The sequence below is a fragment of the Pipra filicauda genome, unplaced genomic scaffold (assembly GCF_003945595.2).
Source record: "Pipra filicauda isolate LSUMZ 115617 unplaced genomic scaffold, ASM394559v2 scaffold4_size7858003_pilon, whole genome shotgun sequence".
NCBI classification, from domain to species: domain Eukaryota; kingdom Metazoa; phylum Chordata; class Aves; order Passeriformes; family Pipridae; genus Pipra; species Pipra filicauda.
In genome coordinates, this window is record NW_024104643.1 from 5,777,786 (window position 1) to 5,804,962 (window position 27,177).

At 37.3% G+C, this 27,177-nt stretch overlaps 3 long non-coding RNA genes across 3 annotated transcripts; 2 read left to right on the forward strand and 1 right to left on the reverse strand.

The window, feature by feature from the left end:
• Positions 1–1,664: 1,664 nt before the first annotated feature.
• LOC120324364 lies at positions 1,665–4,900 on the reverse strand. The gene is made up of 3 exons (XR_005565629.1): positions 4,746–4,900; positions 4,526–4,639; positions 1,665–1,975 (listed from the first exon to the last, which is right to left on the reverse strand). It is a non-coding gene; the product is annotated as an uncharacterized LOC120324364 (long non-coding RNA).
• A 1,966-nt stretch (positions 4,901–6,866) lies between these two features.
• Positions 6,867–13,265, forward strand: LOC120324348. Its single transcript, XR_005565602.1, has 3 exons — positions 6,867–6,941; positions 12,432–12,516; positions 13,189–13,265. It is a non-coding gene; the product is annotated as an uncharacterized LOC120324348 (long non-coding RNA).
• Positions 13,266–18,855: 5,590 nt separating this feature from the next.
• LOC120324349 lies at positions 18,856–21,440 on the forward strand. Its single transcript, XR_005565603.1, has 3 exons — positions 18,856–18,932; positions 20,574–20,660; positions 21,311–21,440. It is a non-coding gene; the product is annotated as an uncharacterized LOC120324349 (long non-coding RNA).
• Positions 21,441–27,177: the final 5,737 nt, after the last annotated feature.

Here is a 27,177-nt window from a genome sequence, read left to right on the forward strand (position 1 = left end):
GTTAAAATTAGACATTTTCTGATAACAGAATCTTACTCCCTGGTGAGATAAAGCCAGTTGCCTTTGCTTCCTGGTGATATTCGAATAATAAAAAAAAAAATCACTTGATCTCACACACCTTCATCAGACAATGCTTCCTCTGAATTTTTCATTTCAGTGGAAGTTTTTCTGAATAAGAATTACAACATCAAACCAATAGATATGAAACACTTGCCCTGTCTATTTCTTGTAGCAAACAGTTGTATCTTCTCTAATGTGTAGTTTGTAACCCTTAAGGAGAAAGTCTGTCACTCTGTTTCATGTTTATAAACTGCCTTCCTTAGTATAATTCAAGCCTTATGATAGTACCTCAATAGTGACATCATTTTTTTATATATATGTATATTTTCTTTTCCAATCTTGGGAAATGCAGAATATACATAAAAATCTATGCTGAATTCATATTCATTTGAATTCAAAGTGAATTTTACATTCCATTCAGCCTATCACTAATCAGTTTTATATTGTGAATAAACAAAACACAAGTGAAAAAGGTAAAGGATATGTAAAACATATCTGAGATAACTTTTATCCCATAAAATTCCACTTCTTTACTTAGGAGTTGATATTGCTAGGAAGAAAATAAACGCAAACAATTGATCATCTCAACAGCGGAACTACAATCCAGAGGTCAGGAAAATATTTAGTGATACTCATTGAACAAGCACAGCCTCTGCTTAATCTCAGTTATTTCTTGACTATATATATATATCAAGCATGAAGTATAAAAGCCCTTGAGGTATAGAAGTTGTAGAATTATTTTATGTACATAGGGATCTGTCTTTCTTTTTTAAAGGATTTAAGCGTAACCACAAATGTTACTTTTTGAATTTCATAAAGTTTGCTGCCTTGTTTCAGTTACTTCAGCATAAGTTACACAGCACCATTTATAATGTGTAAACACATTACAAAAGTTCTTTCAAAAACAGCATCCATTTGATAATGTTTATTCTCCTCGTAAGTCTGAGAGAATAGAAAAAAAATCTTCAGTGTCTGTGATGTCACTTAATTAAACCACTATAGCACATGTAGGAACTATGGTAAGTAGGCAGTGTAAAACTTATACACAGCAGGACCTACCATAGCCAGGTAATATTACTGAGTCATTGAAAATGTTTCTTTTAAGCACTTGGAAACTCTCGTTGCATATAGCTGTACCACTGGTTTTAACGTCACAGAAGGTTGCCATGTCAAAATGATTTTAAAATTTCTCTCCCTGAAGGAGAGAAATCATAAAGGCTGTGTTGGTAGCTGCTGGTTCAAGCATGGTTGATGATAGTCTCGAGTAGTAAAGGGTTCAGATGTCTATGCTGATGAACTGTTGGAACAATTCTTGATAGCATTGTGGCCTCTCCCAGGTAGTATTGTTTGCTCTCCAAGGACCTTGTGCCATAGTTCACATGCAGGTTCACTAGTAGGCAGTTCGCTAGCAGTCACTGAGACCATGGGAGCCTGCCTTCATGCCAAAGAATATTCCTAAATGTGTCAGATTTTCCAGACTAGGTGTAAGTGATTAACTCTAGACCAGAGAGTAATTTTGTTTCAGTAATATTTCTAATGCTGACCTGAACCTAGCAGTTTTGCATGTTATGGTCACAAGTCCAACTCATAACTTGTGCACACAGCCATGGGCAAATCATGCCCATGAGGAATAGCATAGTAGCCTCTTTGTAGAGATTTGAAAGAAAAAGTGTCATGACAATTGTCCCCCTCTCACACTTTCTTGCCTCAGTTATTTCTGGCCTTTGCAAGCATTCTGGACAGCTCAAAGGTTCGTTTACACAGCAGGACCAAAGCAGCTCAAAGACTGGAACATTTCACAGCATTTAACATGTTTTGTTGCATGAATTACTGTTGTTCCTGTGGATCAGTTCCAACCTCACAGAGACTTGCAGTTTTCAAATCATGGATTCTGCATCAAGGTGACCTCTTGAAACTTAAAGTAAAAAGTAATAACAATAATTAAAAAATGACTGGCATGAAAATTGTAGTACTTTTATATATCTTCAAACAATAGAGCTGGTAGTTATTTAGTACAACATGACTAAAACTTCGACATTATATACTAACACTGTTCAAATGAGGGATGAAGGACAAACTCCTGTTATTTGAGGATTTTAATGTTTTCATTTGGATCTCATATATTTTCACGTTAAACACTGAAAGTCATTTAGCTACAAATCTAGACTTGTCCATGGATATCTGAAGGTGGAAGGTTTCTGAGCCTGGTGTTAGTCAAGATTTCAATGGGGTGACATCACTTTATATCAGGTGAGAATCTCGACTAACAGTTTAAAAGGATGGTATAAAATAAGAAAGAGGAGAAGCAAAATGATAGTCAAGGTTACATGAACTCTTGCTACTATTCTTCTATTAATGAATGTAGAGAATGCTTTTCTTAATGATGAGGTAACTTGTGACTAGCCCGAATTTTGCAGATGAAATCAGGATTACTCCTGGTATGCAGTAAAGAAACTTGCTGATAATAGTAGTGTGAAAGAACAAGCAGCAGGAAAGGGACGGGAAAAGAAATTGCATAATTTGTAAGGAATCAAAACATACATCAGGGTTTAATATCTGAAACTGCGGTGCAAGATGCAGCACTTAAAATTTAAACAAATAGTTCAGAGGCTTCTAGATATGTTATGGTCTGTAGCCATTTTGCACACATTCCTACATACTTTCAACAGGTAAAAAAAGTTATTAAAAAAAAAATCAAAACTTCACATAAACAGAACCCAACTGCTTCATCACTCATCTCTGCAGCAATGGCATATTTCCCTTGAGGGTTTTAACGCCGTTTGAACGAGGTACCTCTACAAGTCAGTGTATTTTATTGGTCAGCAATGAAGGGTTCAGATCTACACATTCTGCTTCAGACTCAGATGCTGGCAGTGAGCAGCCTCTAACTCTGTCACAAGGAAGGACAGAGTTATGCCCTCTTCTGACATGAACTACAAAATGACCATGCTGTTCAACATGTTAACCATGATAATTTTTTTTTTTTGTAAAATTATTGCAACAGAGTATGTGTTTGTATGTGTATGTAAATATATATCTACATCTATCAGTATCAGTCAAAGAATTAGAAATTGCTGTGATGGGAGTATTTAGAAAACTGATGAACCAACTTTTAAAATAAAATTTTAGTAGACTGACATTCATTAATGACAGATGTGCCAATGTTTTGTTCTTACTAATTACCAGCACATGGCTTTACGCACACAAAATCATTAGTCTACTACAAACTGAATTAGCTGTGAGTATACAATACCAAGGAGGTGATGCACCAGTGGCTCCAGTATGCAGTGGCTAATAGTTGAGGAAGTCAAGGTCTTCAGGTTTGAGAGCCCTTTTATAGGTAAATTTCCTCTGGATGCCTGATGCTTTCTGCAGCTTGCTTCTCTCCCAAAAAGGGATCCCATCAGCTCCCAGTGCTGCTTATTTTTGTTTTGGCTTTGCCAGCCATCCCAATACTCGTGCAGTCAGTAGGATATCCTGCCTGTTTTCCATCCCTTGTGCTTATCTTGTTCTTTGTTCTGTATCTTGCTCTTTGTTCTTTATCTTGAAAATTCTGTTACTGAGTTGCTGTTTATATGTTTTCCCACCTTTTCCACTTGCAACTACACAAGTTTTTTTACTCTTGGCTGGACACATTTTCACATACTTAAACACAATACTTACACATTGTTTTGCTATGCTGTGAGTGTAAAATGTATATATATGTGTGTGTTGTTGACTATTTTAGTATGCTTCTAGTTGGGTTCAAGGCAAGCAAACATTAATTCCTTTCTAACTATGTCTATACTACAATATGCATCCTGACTTCAAGTACGACAATTATTCATAGGTGTCATAGCCTCTGGTTTGGCTGTAATGTCTATATTTGGCAGTTGGTATGGTAGTGACCTCAGGTAAAACCATTCTCTACTGGAGAAATAAGGAACAGAAGAGCTGTCTATTAGACAGCTGGAAGAACAGAGTAATTAGTACACCTCAATAGTGTGCTTTAAAACAGAATTACTATACTTGTAATGCCACTTTCTTTAGTCAGTACAGTGTCACTGTAATAGTGCTCTGCACATTTGCTGAAATAAAATCTATTTCAGAGCAGCAAAATAGAAATTATGTGAAGATGACATCATACAAGGATTCACTATTCATAAAATGAAGCTAGTCTCTCTTGTGCTGCAGAAGCTGTTAAATTAAAGAACACAGTACTTAGTATCTTTGATGTAGAAAAGAAGGCAAGAGAGAAGAGAAGGAAAAGTGTTATCAGCCTGTCTAAGGGAGAAGCAGAAATAACAGATGCAGGAATAGACTGATTTTGACTTAAATAAACCACTTTTTTCAGCCCTAATGAAATTATTTTCTAGCCCTAATGTGCAGTGGAGCTAGCAGCAGAGGCTCTCTGCTTTGATACAGACCAACAAGTGAGAAATGACATGCAAGTATGTTTAGGAAACCTGACATGACAGCTGGTTACCTAGTCTCTCTACTCCACAGATGTACTATTGCGCTGGGGAAGAAAAGGCATCAGTCATACTCTTCAGTCAGAAGGCGGAGGAGGATCATTTCAAGAAAAGTTTTCCCAGCTTCTCTGAAAAAAATGGAAGCCTTGCCAAGAAAAATTGTAATCTGGGAAAAGCCCAGAAGAGCCTTTTCTATGAAGAAAGTTCACATCCAGGGTTAGTGGTGGTGCTTACTGAGGAGAGCCTTGGCAGGAGTTGAATCGGGGAGACAGAGCCACCTCAGCCCATGGACCAAGTGACCCAGGTCATTCACAGTGCCCTTCAGCTAGGGCAGGCAATCAGCAGTGCTCAGTAATCTCATCATCATTCCTCTCTTCTCCAGTTAAATAAACTCTCTGTAATCAGCAACACAGACAGAAGACGTGTATCAGTAGCAGGAAGCCAGGTAGGGTGAGGGGGATGTCGGGTGGGGGGTGATGAAGGCATGTGTAGAAGCACAGCAGGGCAGCTGCAGCCCTCCCATCTGCCTCGGTACAGCAGTGGCAGCGAAACTCTAAGACCTCTGGTCCTCAAACACTCGCTGCTGCAGGGACTTGCGGTACTCACCACCTTATGAATGTCCAAGATTCCCATTACTCACAAGTAGCAAAATGACAGAAAGGAAATTTATTCCCGGTACCGGCACCTGTCAAAGGATGAATGAACACTGTGTGTGTCCTTGGACCATCTTAAAAAGCTGCCACTGACAGTGGTAGGAATTACTGACCTACCTCCAATATAAACTTGGCCTTAGTGGAAGGAGGGATGTGTAATGCATGCTTTCTGACTGCTCTATTGGTGATCTCAGTCCTGACCCAGTGGGTCTAGTCTGAAATTAGTGAGCTTCTAATTGCTTTTTAATTTAAAGCAATTACAAAAGGGGGCACTACCAAGCATCATTTGTACTTGTGGAATCACATATGGCATTTAATTGGGGAAATCAAGTTGGGCAATTTTTTTCATTAGAAATCTTAGTCCAACCACAAGAAATACTGGAATACCTGAAATGGTAAGTTGTATGGCATTTTTATCAACAGACATTTATTTTGTTTAGAGTATTGAAGGGAAAACCAATCTCAACTATTTAAACTGGCCTGAAACTTATGATTTATGCTCTTAGCTTTGTGGCATTTTTCTTTATTGTTTTAGCCAATTAAGAAGAGACCACTGTTAAAGGTTAACTGAGCCAAAGAGGCATCTAGAAAGAAAATAAATTCCTGTTGGTCCTTTATCTTCCTTCAGAATTTACAGCACTGTGGAACCTGACCTTGAGAAGCCATGTTACCTGACACAATGATGACCATAGGCTTGTGGTCATTGCAGACAGAGGTAAGTTGTGTCCTGCAAAAACTTGTGAGTTAGTTCTCACTACAGTAAGGTTTTTCTGTGATTGAGAAAACACTCTGTTCTTGCCTAGACACACCGTGTGGTCACGGTCATCATTGCATTAGTTAACATGAGTTCTCAAGGACATGTTTTAACTTGTCATGCTGTTACAGTGCTGTCAAGCCCATTGAGAGGGACATCAAGAGGGTATTCACAAAGTATGAGGCCAGCTCCATCATAAAGGACATATTCTCCTGCAGCAGTTGATAATAGGGAAGTGACATCTCTGCATTGCCACTTCAAGGCCACAGTGCTATCTAAAGTGACATCTTCATGTTGCAGCATGAAGCCCGTAACATTACGTGGAGTGACATCTCCACAGAACTGACTGAAGCCCATGCTAATTGCAGCTCAATCTTGAGAAAAGACTTTTGCAAAAACATTACTGGAAACCCTCTGAGGAGGGCATGCACCAGCTAGCATTGCTGTGCCCCAAGTACCAGTACTTCTCTTTAACAAAAAAATAATATGGCATTTTCCCCCTGAGTTAAAAGATCATCTTTGATAATAAGAATTCATTGCACTATTTCTCTGAGAGGAGAAAAGTCACTTCATTTTTCCTCTTGCAAATATGTCAGGGAGAAAGTAAACATTTTCCCTACATTTAAACTGCTCAGCTTTGCTCAAGCAAAAGTAAACACACGACCTTCTTCTCTGAAGAAAATGTGGAGTCTTACCTGATTTCCAGCAGCTCAAGGCTGTGCCCGTATGACTGTGCCTTTAAGCCAGTGATCTTAAGCTCTTGCTGGTGCTGGACTCAAGGCTCACAGATTCATGTCTGTCCTTTACAGGTAAGTAGTTCTCTTTCTTTGAAGTTCTCATCAGGGCTGCTTCTCTAATTCTGGCTGTGATGTCATTATCCCAACATCCTTACCTCCTTCCCAACAAAAGAGCCCGGCAGACTGCGAACAGTCAGAAGTCCAAAAAAGTGCTGGAACAGAGTTTAAGACTTGAGGTTCACAAAAGATGTACAACAGCACGTGTATGCGTGTGTTTGGGCATGAGGTGGGTGATAATGCTTACATCAGCCTGGCTTCCAGCCTTCAGAAGAGAAAGGGAGAAGAGGAGATACCCCTTCTCAGGACTTGAGTGCTTTTACTTTGTGTATTTGTAGATCATTATGGAAGGGATCTGGTTTGAAGCACTAGCTGGTATTCTCAGATGGCTAAATTTTAAATGCTTGACTCAAATTTTACCTTAGTTGATGACCCTTACACTGAAGTCACCATTTTTTGCTAGTTTAAGGCACTTCAGAATTAAAGAATGAGTTACCTATATAGATCAACCAAGTCAGATCTTAGCTCCTAATAATTTCTTTTCAGACACATTTTCAACCTTGAAGTGATTTGATTTTTATCGTACATTGGTTCAACAAGCCTCTTTGGTCACAGGTTGTGTTTGTGGAATGTGTCCTCTTAATAATTCTAAGCATAGAGGAAGGAAAGGTTTTCTCCTTTCAGAAATTCTCTTTTTGACCCTGTTTTACAGATCCTTGCATACTTTCTTCTGCTATACTGGCGGAAACTTTCTCTCCAGCTGGGGATATTAAAAATTGTTATATTTACCAGGAACCCGAGTTTTGTTTTTCATATATGGGTCCGGTTTAAATTGGCAGTGACAGGAACGTTACCTAATAGGTAGTACAGGGAAATTCAGAGTTGCTACACCAGTTACTCTCAGCACTGACCTGATGCAATTTAAGGTGCAAGGTGAATACCCATCAGTAGGAAAATGTCATTATTCACCACAAATAAATAGAATTACCTGTTCTTGAACAGTAAGGGCATCTGTTTCACATTCTATCCACCTTGGGCTGATTAGAGCAAATTAGGTCCTGTGCTAATCAGCTCAAGACATGTGCTGAAAATGTAGAAATCTGTTATTTGATTTTCTTGCAGTAATTCTCAAGTAATTCTTGTACACCCAATGAAGAATGCAAAAGTATTTAACCTTGGTAGGGCCCAGTCCTGTAAGTTTTGGGGAGTGGTCTCATCAGGTTAAACAGGACCTCTCACACAAGTGAAGACTGCATAATGGGCATGGTGGGAGAGTTGTTTTACAGCCTGATAACATTATCTTTTTAGCTCCTACTACCAGTACTTGTTTACTTACTTCTTACCAATACCTACTGTACCTTATCTACTCTAATTTTGCAGAATTTAGAAATTAGTAGGTTTAGCTGCATCTTTTCACTCCCATCAGGAATGAAGTGACAAGACTAACATTGGACAATTATCACTTTATATTAGAATGAGACTCCATTTAGACATGAAAGGTCAGAGGACACTTAAGTCACTCCTTTTTTAATTTAAATTTCATTAGTTTTGCCCATTACATTTGTCATGACTATACTAAAATAAGTCCTAATTCAGGTCATCTATGAAGAATGTAGTAATGAGAGTCTAAGTAGATTGTTTCTATTCTTTGCTTTACTGTTTCTTCCCATATGAGCTTGGGTAGATTGTATAAACTTCTTTTTCAGCTGCTAAATGACAAAAATAATGTGTAATGTACTCTATGAGCTTTACTTCACTCACAGAATTGAAATGCATTCAGACTTTCATATATACTCAATAATCCATATATATATATATATAATAAATACATTTATTAACAGTATTTTGTCATTTGTTGTATCATCATTTCAACATAGTTCAATGTCGCACTACCTCGGGACTTCATCCATTATCCTCCAAGAGATTCACATCTCTTCTTTATAGGTGACTGCCTTAAAGTCAGTTCAGTTTTAAAAAATCATGTTCCTAAAATCTGTTTTTTGAAAAGTTTGTGGATAGTGCAAAAAATACATTCAGTTCAGGCCTGGAAGGCAAATTGACAAAGCAGAGATTGAACAAGTTTACAGATCAGTATAAATTCTTCATGGACACATATTAGACCTTCCAGTTTGTGTCTAGCCCCATACTGGTGAAATTGTCCTTCTTTAAAATTTCGAATTAGTGATGTCATTCTATTACCTTTGCTGCACCAGAGGTGTGGGGTGTTTTCCCCATTGCATTTGTTTGCACAATATCTGAATAAAACATCTGTTGGCTGATTTGTGCAATAGTGTCCCATTGATAACCTGGAAATACTAAGAGGTTTTTTAGCTCAAGGTAAAGATGCTCTAGGTTTGTGCAGCTAGGGATTTCCTTCATTACAGGTGAATTCAGGGCCAATCTGAGGGGCAGCAGCAGGAGACCAGACACTACGTAAATTCCCAAAATGGGAATGAAGAAGAATTAGTGGCACTATGACTTGTTACTGGATGAATTTCCCCGTAAACGGGAACTGCTTCATTAGCACATACCCTCTCCTTATCGCAAGACTAAAACCAAATAAATCAAGCCCTGGCTAGACTTAACCAATATTTTTTGTCATCATAATGTCTCCTTTTCAAAAGAGTTACATGATTCAAGTTCATTTTAATAGCAAGCAATGAAGAAATTACAGTTGTTTCCATTCACACATAACTCTAATGGGAAAAGCTTGACAGTAACTGCCGTTGCAAGAAATTCTTAACTTTTTCAGGAAAGGCACTAGTGTTCCTACATAGGTAATTACATCATGATGCTGAGATTTTCCAGAAAAAAATGAGACAATATCTTTGTCCTCTAGATTGGAGAGGACTAACTGTGGGAAAAAAAAATCTATTCAGGTTAAAAAGTGATTGTGATGGAAAGAGTAGATTACATCATTCATTTCCATGGAAACAAAACTTGTAAAATAACAAAGTGGCTAAACTTGTAAAATAAGAATAATGTTAGCAAAAGTTATTTGAAACAACTTCCCTGTTAGTTGATGTAAAACTCCAGTGAAAAGATGAGGCAGATAAACAGAAAGGTTTGCTCCTTCCATTGAGGGATGATTCACTATTTGTCCTTCTTCTAGACTTTTTCCCCTTAATATTTTAAACTTCTTTGGAACAAATAAATAATCTTTTCTCTCTTTGATAGCAAAAAGCAATTTTCTATTTTTTCAGTTACTCTTCTTTGGCCTCTCACTCTACCTCCCCCATGCTCTTTTCTGCTTTCCTATTATGTTTTATTTCAGCTACCTTTACCATTTTGTTTACCCATAGAATTTTTTTAATACAGCCAACAAATGATAATACGTAACATTGGAATAAAAACAAGGAGATAAATCCTAGAATAAAAATCACAAAATACCAAAATGCTGATGACTGGGGAAATCTTACTGACAACTTGTATCAGCAAGGAGTCCTTCAGTTTTACTTTTCCTCTCAAATATGTCCATATTCTTCTTTAATCAGAGTTGGATTTAAATGCTGAGGAAATCCAAGAGAAAAATGCTTATCTATTGAAATCAGAGGCATTTTGAATCTTCTGCTGTGCAAAAGCCTCTCTTTACTCATGATAAATAGAAATATATTCTGTAAGTAGATCCCGTAGATTTCAGTGTGAGTACTTTCAAAGTAAATTGCTACTCAGTACTAAAAAGGACACTAGGTTAAAACTAGTTAGGAAGTGCTACACTGAAATAACTCCTAGAAATGTTATGAACTTTCCCTTACAGCCAATGACTTTTTTTACAAGAAATGTGGAAAACATTAGCTAGAATTGTGTTGGTCTGTACAATTTTATTCTGTTAAAGACAGGTTTTATGATACATTTAGCCTTTTAAATGACACTAATAGTCTCTGGAGACACATGGTCTTTCCTGCAGTTCAACAATTAAGTCTATTTCAATGTTATTTGGATAAGTTGAAACAATTCAGTTACTGTATGTCTGCTCAGTGGCATGTACTGTAAGGCTAATGGAAACCACCTAGACTTAACTAAATAATAAGGCTTTAACCAGCTTTAGACATCTACCTAACTTCTTGAGGGAAGGCTGAAAACTGAGGGGGTGGAAGGGGTCATTTATTGGCAGAGAAAAAAGTGTATTTTTCATCTCTCATTTCACACATATGTACCCCTCCTCCCATCTAGCACCACACACATACTTCAAAAAAATACCCTAAAATTTACACAGGTCATAAGCCTGAGTTGATAATGAGCACGATTAATCACAATTGTGTTTCTGTTTCTTCTCTCCTTTTGAAATGTGTTACTTGCTAAATTGTACTAGCAAGATTTTTAGATGTGTATGTATATATACACATATCATACAGTCCTTATATAAATATATATATTTATACACACACACGTATATATACATATATATATGGCATGTTCTGAATTGCTTATGCTTTTGTGTAGTAAGTATATGTTTATATAAATTGTCTTATGCTGCTATGGCTAGACTTCTTCTGCTACCATTTTAGACCTAGCTTAAGTACCTCCACAGTAAGCTACTATGTAGACATATATATAACCGGATTTTTACCACACGATAAAAAAAAGTGAGGGGAAGTAATTAAGAGGGCTCCAGATTTAAAATCTTGGCTTTATTTCAAATCCCAAGCCTTGAACTAATCAGACATAAGAAAGATAAAATGTACAGAAGGAGCTAAATTAATCACTGGTTAAACTCACTAGTAGCTCACTACCCACCTGTATTGAGAGTGGGAAGAAATGGAAGGGTAGTGATAGAAATCTACTTCCTACAAACCTCAAGTTTTCCAAAATTTTTGGGTCTTGAGAATCAAATTGGAAATCTTCTGTTAGGGTTGATTTAATGCAGTTATTTCTTTGGAGTCAGTTAAATCTGTGTTAAAATTGTGAGACTGCTGAAGTACATAACAAACCTTGGTGTGACATAGGATAAACCATGGCCTGACCTGTACATGAACTACGTAAGAAGACTTGTCTGATCACAACATACCACTGGAGATACAGATGAGAGAATAATAGCAATCCCATGTATGAAAATTACACGCACTATGTGGCCGTTCAGGTCTAGAGAACCTGAGAAAAGTTTAAAAAAAAAAAGTCATAGGAAACAGATGTGTTTTTCAAAATTATTTGTGCTGCCAAAAGCTTGACTTTACACACACACATGCAGTCCAGCCAGGTGTTTGAGTGGCTGCACTTACCAGTGCCCCCAACATGTCAGATCCACACCACAGTTCAGATCCACCAACAGCAATAATTGCAAATGCACCAGGTTCCAGATGAGATGCATTGCATTCATCCAGAAAGCCAATAGATCCTGCCCAAAGTAGCCAAGTAGTAGCATACAGCAAAAAGGAATGATCTAACACCACATTCAGTAGGACTGGAAGGTCTATAGTGCCCTTCTCAAGGGCTTTACTTTTCTGAAGAGATTTGCTGTAGTGATGACCCTCCTGTGAACAGTTTCCTCAGAAGGTTTCCTCAGAAAACTCCTGAAAAAGCATATCCAGGCAAAGCCATTAACTATGCTGAACATTGAACTTTGGGGTATTCAACAGTGAATTTGACCAAGAAATTATTATAATACACCATCGGAAACCACTGGCTCCTTTGTCCGGAAGGTATCTTTTTGCTAGAGTTAAATGTCGATAGGTTATGAAGACTGGACTCACCCTTCTGCATTTATTTACTAATTTTCCAGGGACAACAGGAATACAAAATAAGGTCTGTGGAAGAGCTTTCCTTTGATCTAATACAAACAGACTACTATTCTGCAAGCTGCAAAGGTACATTTTAATTACCACAGTGAAACCAGATGTAAAATCAATAAGGTGTTTTATTTCTCTCATTGATGTGTATAAATACTTACTTTACAGCAAGGTTAAGCTGAGTTTTCTGTCATTAAATGTAAGGATTGATGCAGGCCATTCAAACCTGGTTAGGGTACCAGAGAACAAAGTACCCCTCTGTGTCACATCATCATCTGAAAATACTCACCCAGTGCTTCAAAAACTGTCTTCTGCGATATTTAGAAATTTCTGTCATCACCCAGTTGAGATTGAAGGCTATAATGGGCAAAACTTTATTTCAAATAACTGGGTCAGCAATTTCAGTGTTTATACAAGTGTGTTTGCTTGTCTTAATTTATGAAGTAGTTCAATTACTAGAGAATTTCTTGGGGATGTCTCATTTTAATCGAGTCATTAATTCTATACTGAGAGGATGCATAGAAATTGATGGTCAGTTCCTGTTCCTCATTTTAAGCAGAGATGGATCCAATTCAGAGCTTCCCACTGAAACGCTCTCAAACTTTGAGAAAAATTCAGTCTGTATTCACAAGTACTAAAGGCCCAATGTTTTATTTATTTGGTTGGTTGGTTGGTTTTTTATTAGGAGGAAGAATCATAGTCTACTATTGCCCTTGACTGACTTCAAATGGGCTGTCTCTCCCCTCACAGCTCTCATTTATCTAGGAGAAACCAGAGGACCTCTGAAAATCCTGAAGTCCCTCTGTCAAAAACACCAATAATCATTCCTACAAACCAATTTTTTCTTCACTCTGAATGGAAATAAGCTTTGAAAAACTCCATGGCAAGAAAGACTGGCCCAGTCACAGCAGGACCTAAATGGACTCCACCTCTACTACAAATGCATATGAGACACTAGATGGAACAACAAGTCCAAAACTTCAGAAGATTTTAAATATTTAAGCATGGCCTACCTAAGCCCTGAAATCAAATGCAAAGTTTTGCATTTTCAATCTTCATAGATTTTATACCTCTTTTCTTTTTTAGAAGTCATTTCTCTTCATGACAGTGGTGCTGGGAATATGCCTTCAATTCTGAGAGGCACACAAATGTGCTAGTGATAGGTGCTATACAAGTACTACTGATTCAAAGCTGATTCCACATTATTCCCATAATTTTATGTCTTTATTTAAAAGTTGGTTTAAATGAATATATCACTATTTACAAGGCTTTGAAACCACACCATTATGCACGTAGTGCCCAGATGACAGTCCGGTCTGCTCTACAAAAAAACTTGTAATATTTCTTCTGCTTTTTAAGAAATGCTTTCTGTATTTTTAAATTTCATTTTAGCCTGGTTTATGACCTGTTTTCACATATTTCTCATGTATTCCATTGTGAGGGCTCTTGCAGAAATCTACAGAAAGAAGTACTTGTAGTGTCTGTTCAATGATGTGCAGAGGGACCCAAACTGCAAAACATCTGGTTATACTGTACAGAGAGGGGAACCATGGAGGTAAGTTTGCCAGTAGCAGAACTTTAGTCTTGAATAAATTAGAAGGGAGAGATCATTCACAGTCTCTTTTCTAGCAAAATTATATGAATATCAGATTAACATGGGACAAGAGCCCGGTGAGAATAGAGCCCTTATGATTGAAAATGCAGAAATATCAGAGGCAACATGTCACAAAAATAAGGAACAGCAAGGATACGAATGTTATGATTCTTCCCCCCCCCCCTTTTTTTACTACAGTCACGGAAGACAAAATGCCCTATCAAGACATATGCTTTAAGGGGCCAATTTTGCATCTAATGAAGTCAATGGAAAAAAACATTGAGTTGAATGATGCTACGAAATGTCCTTAATGAAAAATGTAATCTCACGTTAAGACCCACTTTTGAACCCATTTAACTTGATGGAAATCTTTCTTTTGATTTCAAAAGCATCCGATTTAAATACCAAGTATTCAAAAAGGAAGACATCTAGAAGCTCTCTTTACATGGAGTGCATCCCATCTATTCAAAGTTTAAATTAAGTCATGGAGAGACCAGTTCATGATCCTATAGATATGGCTGACAACCCATGTGTCTAAAATAATCCTGGGCTCAGACACTGCAGGACAATTGTACCTGAATATCTTTATGTTTAACTCTTCCTGTCAATAAAATTCTCTCTGACATTTATGGACACTGCCATTTTGCCTTATGTGTGCTTATGATAAAATTCCAAGGAAAAGGCATCATTTTTTCTCTCCCCTTATACTCTACCTTAATAAGGAACAGTTCATTTTACTTAGACTTTTCTTTTTTAATATTACTGTAGCCCTGAGACCAGGCAGAGAAAATATCAACCACAATGTTTAAGGCAGGAGATGCTGGTGATGGGGGAAGGAAACAAAGGGAAAAATAGTATGAAAGGAAACCACCATGGCTGGTCCATTTTTTAGGCAAGAGCAGCAGCATGGAACATGGCTGTCCTCAGTCTGAATTCAGAAAGCACAGTTTCGGGATCAATACTTCTGCTGTTGGGGTAAAGCTTACCTCAGAATAAATAAAAAAAATACCAGAAGTTTGGTGGATCCAAGAGTTAGGCAAAGCTTGTTCTGCTCCTGAACTAAACAAACCTTTAAATTAAAAATGGCAAATTCTTACTGGCACACATGATTTTTTTTTTTTCCCAAGCAATAGGAATAACACAACACATGAGAGAAAGCCATGAAAATTAAGTTATTTTTTGTTAAGACCCTTTCCTGAGTGTGTGATAGGAATGTCAACAATACAGGGTCACCAAGGCTGGACTTCCACACTAATATGCTAGTGGTGCACACTGGCCACAACAGGTCCCCAACATCAGTAGGGAATGTGATGGCATTGGCACTTATTAGGGTAAACATGTAACTTAGAGATGTTTCAGTACTTCTCTCTTCCTGGTACTAACCATAATCTGATCCCCTTGCAATCATCTAACTACTAAGAGGACTCTAATTATTTAATAACACATCTGAAGTTTGGAGGTCAGGAAACTAGGTTTCTTCCTTCACTGGAAAGAAGGAGAGCAACAGAATTTCTGTTGCAGAAGACAGCAGAAAAAGGAAGAGGAGTATTCCTTCCACAAAACCACCCAAGCTGCTGATGCTGAAATCAGAACAAGGAATCTGAATTTTAATTGCAAGACTCTGTTTGCCAGATTAATAAGCAGCAGAGACATCTCACTGGAAAACAGGTCCTTCAGCAGGAAGAGCAGAGCACCCATGGGTATGACTTACCCTGGCCCACTCCACTTACAACCTTGGGCTACCTGAAGAACATCTACAGTTAAGCTATCTATGCTTTACTTTTAAGATGGGAAATTTGGGGGGCAGGGACTATCTTCTTCCATATATCTGTACAACCAGACAGCACTAGAGAAACCTATTTAACATTAGGGCAGAGTATTCATCCTTTGATGCATATTTAATGTGTCAGCTACACATCAATGTTAGATCAGTATATAAACACACATATGCTCTTGGACAAAAGCATTGATGCGTCAAAACTCTGCATCCATATTTTAATGTATTTAATTGAGTAACACATTATCACTAATTATGGTTTATATTTTCATAATACTGTTTTATGGTTATTACCTATTCCCTTCCATCTACCCAACTGTAAGCCTTACATGCTATGATGCTATCCAAAGAGCTCTTTGTTTCACAGAAAGCCAGCAGTCACTACTTAGGCTGATCTCAAAGCTTTGACACTGCCCATTCTGCAATATCTGGTCTGCACACTGACTTATTCAATTTCACAAAAATTTCACACTTTGTGATACATTCATAAGTTCATGTGCATTCTTCCCAGGAGGATTTCCCAGTGCTATGGTACCCTCCATAACAGCAAACACTACAGGGAGAAGAAAGGTGATACAAACATGCAACCAAAATTTCAAGCATTGTACTAATTCCTGCTAAGAATGTGAAAATAAGGCACCAATACAGGCAGAACAGCTCAAAGGAGAGAAATTATACAGTCTGGACAGTTACAGTGAAAAATATCAAAAAAGGAAGCTTTGAAATGAAAACTAAATTTTTAAGAAGATTGATATGAGAACTTTTTGGATCCTCCGAAAACTTTTCATTCGAAGAACTGTCACTGGGTCTTTTTGAATGAAACAAAAAGACTTCACTTCCAGTGGTGTCATCATTCTACTGACAGGCACAGCTTGCCTTCTTCTAGGGGTTACTCCAAAGGTAGAGGGCACAGCTTGGTTGGCGATGTGAGTGCATGACAGTTCATGGTTTCCCCATCACAGGATACACCACAGTAACAGGATACACCACAGGCAGCTGCAAGAGAGCCACCAGTGTGCAGCCATGTGATGGGAGAAGAGCCGTGTTAGCCCAGCATTTGTGAACTCTTTTTAAAGCAGTTGTCAGTTCAATGGTGCAGAAACACCACAGGAAAGAAATAATAATAAAAAAAAAAAAGGACACCACCACTATAAGTTTTTTGGTTTATTGGGATTTGAAGCTCCCATCTCCTGATGAAAAATTCTCTTCAGGAATCAGTGGAAGTTTTTTTAAGGAGTCCAACCAATCCATACAGACTTCAGCAACAATGGCAAAAACAATTTAGTAATATTAAAATAGATATCAAATAAACCTCAGTTCTCAGAAATAATAACGGCAATTTTGGAGCCACAAATAAAGCAATGCGTGTTAACATATGCATGAAAGTAAGCAGCAAAAGATCCACATGTAATTCCAGTCATTCTGCTCTATGGCTGTAATGAGCACAGAGGTAAAGTCGACTCATTACACTGCATCTCAGTCTAACACATGCTCAGCCTGACCCTCTCATCTTATCACTAATAAAATAAATATTATGGAAAAAAAATTCAAGGGAATAAAAAAGAAAAATAAAGCAAAAAAGAAAAGGGTAGACAAAGACACTAAGAAAGAAAAGAAGAACTATTGAAAGCCTGTGCAGACAAGTATGAATCAACTGTTCTAAAAAGCAGATGTAAAATGAAGCTGCTTAAACATATAAGGCACTTCTACATTGTATTCAAATAATGCTGAAATTATAGACCTGTCATTCGCAGACCTGTCGAGGGTGCCTTTCTTACCACATTATGATTTAGCATTTCTCTTAGAAGGTTGTAGCAATTTTGACACTAGAGTCATTGGACAGAAAAACCATAAAATGTATGCAAAACATCACTTCTTTTTTGTCGTCTTAAGAAGAGCTCTGAGAACTGATTTTGCCACTAAAAAAATTTAAAAATAAATTACCTGAAAGAACTTGCAAAAGTGCAGAATTTCTAGTCTCAAGAGAGAGAGTGCACATGTCTGTAGAACAAATGCAACTGTGAAAATTTAAATAATTTGATGGCATGTAACCTAATCTGACATGGCAGCAGGTTATTCTACAAATTGTGAATGGCTCTGCTCTGGTGTCATAATAAGAGCCTCCTTGAGAGGCAACCAAAAGGTATGGCTTTTTCTGGAGGTAAACTCCAAGGTGGTAGAATTGGAGACTGAGAGAGCAAAGTAACTCCTGATGACTCCCTTCCTAGACTATTCAGCTCTGGGTGATGCAGTATGTGCAGCATTTAGACACAGAAGCCCCAGACAACTGATGGGAAGATCAAATCTAACACTAGAAATATGGAGCTGCATATGGCTTGACTTCATAATTACTTAAGAGACAGCACTGGGCATCAGTTGGCAGAGTCCTGTCCCACACACAGGTGGATAGGAAAGGACTACAGATCTCCCCAGGGAGAGCACACTCCCCTCTGTCCTGTGCTCCTAGGGCTCCTGCCTGGCTACTGCATAGCTGACTTAGGGATAAGGGTGTCTCTGTCAGGGGGCCTGAATTGCTCAGAAGTAATTGCTGACCCTCACAGGTCCAATTAGCAGTTACAGGCTCCCTAAGACAGCTCACCAGGCCAATAGTTTTTTGAACACACAAATACTGGAACTTTCATTGCACACTCTATTGTGTCTACTGGCTTTGCAGTTGGTTTTCAACAACTGGAAGGTATATCTGGAAGAATGTTGAACTGGCCGTGGACATGAAAGGATACATGGATATATACATACTACCAGAAGATATGAACTGCAAATACTGATGATCTATGCAATATATTTAGGGGGGTATTTTCAATGACTTTTTCTGAATGTTACAATTTGATGAAATAATCCTAACCATTTAGATCTAATAAATTCACAGATCACAAACAATGGCTATTGTCACTAGCAGTAACATGAGGAGCAAAGGCTCGCTGGCTCTTCTCACAGCATTTGATTTTATTCACTCAGTCTCTGTTTCCACATCAGCTGCCATCTGGATGAAATTCAGAAACCATGACACCTGCTTGAAGAACAAGATGCTGATCAGATGGAATGGGTTGGGACTTTATCTTGAGAGCAGAAATGTGAATTGTTGGTAACACAATCGCTTAAAAGGTTTGTAAATTATATGCCTTCAGCTTAACATATGGCCCACGTGAAATATGGACTTCTGAACTTTTCTCAAAACTTGAGCTTGGGTGATATAGTGGTGGTTGTTTCATAAACACATGATAAATAAGTACAACTTTACATATATACACACAAGAGAGAGTGTCAATGTCTTTCAGCACCCTTTAAAATAATGATACTATTCTACGTTGGCTTGACAGCATGCAAACATTTATTTCACTCAAAATATCCACACAAATCTCACAGTACTGCTGGAAAATCCAGTCAAGGAAACCTGGGGCCTTCTGGCTGTCTTGACCTGGTGGCTGCCATTCTGCCCAGACAGGGGCTATAGATGTAGGTCCTCCTTCAGCTGGGCGCAGCACAGCCCCTCTACCCCTCCACCTTTAGCACAGCTGTAATTTCTGCAAAGAGAGGTATGATCAGTACAAAGAATATTCTACCTGGGAGAGGTGATTCTATCTCTAGAGGCTCAGGAGTAAGCAGAGAAACCCACCTGGACAAACCTGCCTTCTGCAGACCAGTGACCAGAGAAACTCCTGACATCTATTTACTAATGAGTTTGTAGAAACATAAATATCAGTTTGCACACACAAATATGGACAATGCAAGTGTTTAAAGCCTGTTTCTGTTGATTTTCTGGGATATGCGTTTATGTGGGTTTTTCACAAGTCACAAGGGTATTTTTGGGTACTGATAGTCAAGAACCAAATCTGAAGAAACATGGCTTCTTATTACCCTTACTGACACTAGCTAGTGTTGCTGAGATATTAACAAATTTCTTTTCATTTCTTTCCTGATTTTCAAGAAAAAATAAAAAAACTCAAACTGTTCAGAACTTTTTCAGGAGGATTTAAAAAAATTAGTCCCCCACTCTAATGCCAAGTTATGGTGCTTTATAGCAGCCAGCTTTGCAGTGCTAAATGGTCTTCTGTAGCCTCATCTTTCTGCCTGCCTACAAGAAATAGTGACAAATTACAGTTGGGGGTGGGGGGAGATGGAAGAAAGAAATATTCCATTTTTAATTGCCTTTTCATTTTCTTTTTATAGCCATGCTTAAACTGTGAATTATCAGAAGCTGTTCAAAGTCTTTCTTTTACCATTTTAAAATATATTCCTCCTAAAGCCAGATGAAAAATACGGTTAATGGGGTTTTGTGACTCCCACAAAGTCCCCTACAAATTAAGGGACTTTGAAAAAATGTCAGCTGCCCAGTTCCAAGAAAGAAAAATTAAACAATAAAGGCTTATCGACTTGTTCCTGAGAAGATAAAGCACTTATGAATGAGACCCTCTCATATTCTCTGGTTTGTGATCAGAGTCTGCAATTTCCGAGATTCACAGAAAATATTCTGATTAGCCAAAAAAATGCTCTGATTAAATGAGGTTTAAGATCTTATAACTGAATCTCATCCTCCTTTCAACCTGTTTTCATACAATGTGCTGTCTCATTCAGTCATGCTGCTATCAGTACCAATTATAACCAGTGCCATAAAAACATCACATTCATGCAGATCAGCTGATTGTGCCAAGTTCAAGAAAGGACAGCAGGATAGAGATGACAGCAGCTTCTGCTGGCTCTTCTCCAAAGTCCCTTCAGGCTTGTTGTTGTTTTTCTCTTTTGCAGACCCCCAGGATTTCACTCCCTCAGAAAAATTAATGCCAGGCCTCTCTCTGAGATGACCTAACTCCCAGTCTACTGACACTATTGAAGGTATTTCTATTGACTTCAACATGTCATCTACAGAGCTCTTCATCTTTCATGTCTTCCTCTTTTACACTATTTTTGATCTCCCTGCCATGTGTCAGCCTGAGCAAAAGCCTTAAACTGCAAACTCCGGTCCCTCATCACATATTCAATATGTACACACTACACACAGATAAAAGCTGCCTTTGCTGTTCATATGGTTTCTAGATGGTCTAAAAGACCTTAGAGCAGAGGGGGAAAGGCACCTGTGGGAGACCTCCAATTTTAAATTTTCTGATTGTGAAGTCCTGGCCTATGCAAACTAGTGAAATGGAGATAACACAAAAGGAAAAGGAGAACTCATACTACCTCTTTATTGTCCAATCACAGTAAACAAGGCATCTTTCTAGAATCTTGCTAGATTACTACTGAAAGTCCAGGTGTGTTTCTGAATTAATTTCTTTGGAAATTGGAAACTCTTTCAGCTGGAAAACTATAACCATAGCTAGTCAGCTATATTAGCCAGAATTAAAAATTGTTCTAAAATTTTGTACTTTAAATTATGCCATTAGCAAGAGTAAGCTGCAGAAACCACCTCCTCTTACACTGCACAAAAAAAAATGAGATTTTAAAAACATCTTTCTTATTCTCTTTTCCTGTGTTACTCTACTTTCCAGACATTAGAAATGTGAGAGCAATTTCATCAGCAACAAGGCAGTGGTCAGCTGCAGAAAGAAGGATCATTCACTTCTCCACATAAGCAGCAGCAAAACCTGGCCTAAAACATCCACTGAAGATTTTTTTTAAAATCCTACATAATAATTAAGGATAGATAAAATATCTCTATCTTACTTATTCTAATCTTAACAAAACTAAATCTATTGTCAAGACAGTTGAACACAATGTTCAACTATGCTTTGGGCTCCTAACTTGCCCAGTGTTGCATATTTTTATCATCCAACTGATTTGGCTGACTAAGCTGGGACAGCACTAATTGCTGCAGGAAGCTGACGTGGAAGAAAATAGTCACATTCTTCCTCTAACGTGGTGCAGTCTGCCATGACTCTGCAGAGTGACACAGCGATCTCAGAATATCAACTGAACCAAATGAGTCTTCCTAATGCCAGAGAGGGATCACAGAAAATGACGGAGTGTCTCTGAATTAAAAACAAGAAGCAGAAACTATGCAAAGTCTGTAATGGCAGCTTATGCCGAAGGAATATTTGCTTTGATTTAATTGATGATAAAAGAAAACCCAGGAGAAGGGTGAGTTTGGATGACATTCAAATGTGTGTCCTATGTTAGGAGGAGGGTAGAGATACCATCTGCTTACATTACCCTTCATTGCTAGACCCGAAATGAATACGTACAACTATGAAAAGAGCCTTTGCTACATAAGAAGAGGCCATGGCCAACAAAGTCAAAGATTTGCTGTTTAATCAACTGCTGGCCTCTGCTAAGGTATCTCCTCTGGAGCAGCTGGTGAAAGGCAGAACTAACAGCTGTGGGGTGCAGCAGAAAGGAGCTACCTGCTCCCATAGAAGTGAATTTTCCCTTTACTCATTCTCTTCCACATAAGAGAGAAATACTGAAGCACTGCAGTTGTGTTTCACTTGCTCCAGCAAAAGTGACTCTGGACCCTTTGGTCTGTTAGTTACATGTTGAAAGTGATGTGCATAGAAATTCTGAAAAATGAAGGCGTGTTTTTGTCAAAGGTGATAGAAACAAATGAGGAAGCAGAGAAGACATTTTCTAAGCTCCAGGAACAGAAAATCCTTTGTCTCTTCGAACAAAACTAGATTCAGAAAAGAGTCAGGCTTTCCGCATCACATAAACCACCCTGTGACCACATCTCTTTCTCACCAGTATGAGATGCAGGAGGTATACATTCACTCTCCTGGTCAAATGCTAAACGGTATTGTACATAAAATGCACAGACAAGCAGAATAGGTTTACATAATGTTAATACAGACAAATGACATGTACAACATATCTAGCTGCAATTTAATTAGATTAATTAGATCAATATAATTAGCAGTGGTATATTATGCTATCAGGACTTAGCCTTGCAAAGAACACCACTAAAAATGGTTTGCAGTCTTAAAGCATTGTAACAGCATATGCAGTATCCATGCTATCACGCATCAATATCACCACTAACACACTATTAATACTGGGAGTTTATAGGACACTCAGGAGACACATAAAACACTACTCTTGCAGAGGAAAATTTTGATAATGGAGCCTGTGAAATTATTTCAACTGTTGAAAAGAGCTCACGGAACTTAATTCCAAACAACAGCATGGTCATGATAATATAGCAAGTTAATTTAACCCATCGAGGCGGGAACAGGCATAATGAACAAAACAGATTGAGGTAACGTGACTGACCAATGAACATTTTGCTGAGAGTTCTCCCTAAGTTTTGTACACATAATAAATCGCAAGTGTCCGTTTAACTATTGCATCATCTACTTGGACATAGCCTAGATGTCACACTTGGTGAAATCTTATACAGTTGTTATTGGTTTTAATAGCGGTTTTGCATTAAACAGGTCTAAACCTCCATTTAACATTAAACATCTAAACCTCCGTAGTGGTAAAAAATGTTAATTTACATCTGCTAGCACTCTCAGTATACGTGGGCTCAGCATTTACTAAAGAAACTATGTATATCTAACATCTCAAATCAACTACTGTTCCCTCTTGCAAGGGGGAAAGAAAAAAACCCCAGTACTTCCAGCTTGTTCAAAATAGCAATGACCAATAAAATTTAGCAACACAAAGTAATAAGTTCACCAGAATTCATGTTTGTGGCTTCCCCCACTAAGAAGAAAAGCTAATCATAACTAGTCAACCTGCACTTTTAATCTGAAAATTGCACCTAATTCTACTAAGAAAAAATCCTGACATATAAAATACTTAGCTAGAAAATTTTTTTTCTCTTTGCATTTGTACACATGTAAGAATACATCTGTTCGTGGAAGGGATATAGTAACAGCCTTGAAGCTGCTATCTATGCAAGAGATACACAGACAAGGCAAAAATATCAGAATGCATATTTCCATTCTTTAGCCTTTACTGGTGAGAGGTGGCTCAAATTATATTCCCATTTGACTATGAAGTACTGAGGAAATAATATCAACCCATTTCATAAAGATCACCTCATAGTTCAGCTGCTATCACCTTTACCTCCCTAGATGACTGAAGAATTTAGCAAAAAACAGCCATCCTCAAGCTTATTAAAAGCCCAACTGCAGAAAGTTTAGATGTGGCTCAGATTTTCTTTAGAACAGATACAATTAAAATGTATGTATCTCCCTATAACTGCCAAAGGAAGTCACCCCATTTTCCATAGCTTATTGACGCATTAAGGTATCACTAGTACAATAATGGTACTCCAATTGTCCTTGATCATACTTTTTATTTCAAGAAAAAGTTGTATGAAGTGTGAATAGTCCCCCTGCTTATCTGTTGAGAATATACATTGATGTTTAACTAAAAAAAAATATCATCATTCTGGCTTTATCTGCCCTCAGTATCCTGTTGAATATGCACTACCTGATCCTGACTTTGGTTAATTTTACATCCTTATTACCTATTATAATCTACAATCTAGTCTTCAGTAGATTTACACAACCAGATAAATTGAATAAAGCACAGAAGACTGAAATAAGGAGTGCCTTGTGTCTGGAAGTAATCACCTATATTATGGAAATCGTGAAAGCTGAAAACAAACATTATAGTTTTCCAGATCTTTTTATGTGTTAATGATTTTAGTTTCTCTGATAGAAAACTTTACTTGTTCACTTTCTGTGTGATATATTCAGAGGAAGGTAGTACTATTTTCATGTGTGAATGCAATTAGTAAAAAGCAGGTAGGTAGTGCAGCTGATATTAAATTAAAAACCTAGGAGCAGAAGCCATTTGTGTCAATTTTCCATTTTGTCACTCTCCTTTCAAATAGCTAATTTAGGATATTCCGTCACACACTAGTGTTTTATGGTATGTATATTTTATGACAGCTAAATGACAAATTTGTCTGAAGTGAAGCTATTCTTTGAAGAGTTAATTATAACCTGTGTAATATATTAAATAAAATCAATATATATTTGGAATGAGTCACTATTGAGTCTTATTCCAAACAGAGCAAACCTATGCTAAAAATTAAATCTCCATTTTTAACTCAGTTTTTGCTAAAACAATCTAATTTGAGAATTAAATGCTAGAAAAGAAATATTTTGCCAATATATCTGTGCAACAATCCCTCTCTAATGTAACATTATGTAGTCTGCTTTTATGATATACAGCTGAAAATTTCATGTTTAATTTTGTTTGACAGCCAAACAATGGACAAGACTGGTCTAATTGCTGAACACCTTGACATATGTGATATTTGGACTTTGAAGAGCATCACCAAATTTTGGGTATCTGTTCCAGTCTTTCAAGCTCTTTCAAATAATTAGACAGAGATGTGAGAATTTACTCTGAAAGTTTCTCAAGGAGTAAATAAAGAAGAATGCATTAATTTTTTCCAGTGATCTCCACAGCTAGGGTTTTTGTCCTCAGGTAACTACCAGTAATTTCAGCATGTGGGTTTTGTCATTATAATTTCTTTCTGTGTGTAACACTTACTAAAGCATTAGTATCTCAGTTCTGCAGCTACAGCCATCCAAAGCATAATAAACCAAAATTTTATCATAAAATATATTTAAGTATTTTGAAGTTGACCCATCTTTTTCTAAGAGTGATTGCAATACTTAAGAAACAGACTTCAAATATTTCATTTGTACAGAGCAAGGGAAAAGGTTAAAATAGTAAGGAAAAAATACAGTAGTAAGAGAGAAAGATCCTGAAACAGAGAAACAAAAGGACAAGATTTATCATACTCATTGGTTTTATAGTTCCAAAGGAAGTTTAAAGAAAATTAAGGACATACATAGAGCAATTCAAACTTTACTCAGGGAAGTGAGGTTATTAGTTATATGTGGCTCCTAGATTCACATATGATTTTCTCTAGATATCTAGCTTAATCTAGTCTCATCGGATCATATTTTGGTCAGGTAGGTTCTGAAACTGCACATTCATTTTAAGAAAACAGGTTTTATCACTGTAGCTGCAAAGAAGCCAATGTAAAACCAATCCATTGTTTGCAGGATTATAGGCAGATTATGAACAAGATTACAGCAGCAAATCAATATGTCATCTGCATACAACAAACTGAAATTTATGGAGTTTCCAATTTTCATTCCTTGAAGCAATTCCTAGTTGCTGAAAAATCAGGCTAAATGTTCCATTACAATTGCAAAAAGAAAAGAGGATAATGGACAGCCTTGTCTAGCTCCCTAGTGTCATTTTAAAAAGGGCGAGTTTAAATTGCTAGTATGAACAGACCTGGTCAGGATATTACACAATATTTTTAATCCAATTTTTATGAAGGTCTTTTTAAAGTGAAGAGTGTGAGGGTTTGGGGCAGGGGGTTCTTTTTTGTTTATTTCATTTTCTTTTCTTTTTTTTTTTTTTTTCTAACAACAGTTACCAAGTATTTTAATTTTAATGAGTCTGAAAAGTTTCCCAGTCAGTTGAATGGACAAATCTGTATTATTGAAACTCTTGCTTAATATACAAACGCAAAACACCCTGAATCACCCTCAGTGAAGCACAATGGAAATAAACCAGACTGACCTATGTGGAAATCATTTGTGATAAGATGGAGAAGTGTCTCAGCAAGCCTCTACTCCCCTTTAAACCTTCACTTGAGGCTTTCTAGATATTTGAGTGCCTGTATGTATGCTTTACATGCAGGAATGTATTTCAGCACTTGTAAATAAATGTAGTCCAACGTCTAAGACCAATATTCAGTTATGCATATAAATGGAAAAGCAGTTCATTGGGATTGTCAAGTTGTGTAATAACTGCCTTTTTGATTCAAATGTTCAGTTAAACACTTCCAACAACAGTTCAGTTTTGTATCTATGATTTCTCACTGAATGTTTACTGGCAGCTCATCTAAGCATGTATCTTTTCCCACTGTTACACTTCAACAGCATTTATTATTTCTTACTAAGTCTAAGGTTACACTTTGATCTGGTGAAAGTTTCAATATAGTACCTTTGTTTACAAACTTTATCTCCTGTTTAAAGCAACTTAGGAGATTAGACTGTCTGACAGTGCTTTCTGAAAGTGTTATTTATGATTTCTAGATCATATGTCAAAGTTTGAGCCTTTAGTTTTAATAATTGACACAGTTTGGGGTACTTCATCTTATTCTTTACAAAGAACATGTGCCAGCACTTTCTCATTTGTATTCTTGCTGGTTTACTTTATACAAAAGCTTTTCTGCAGCTATGGCGTGATGCCGTTTGTTCACTTTTTGTCAGCTAATTCAGTTGAGGTTTTTTTACTACGCATATTAGTATTCATTGATTTTTGTCATTTTAAAACTATTATTCAAAATTACTATTGTTATATCTCTCCTTTTTGAGGTCTGCATCATTTTTAATTGTGGTTTTTAATGATTCACATCTTGGATTTTATAGCATAT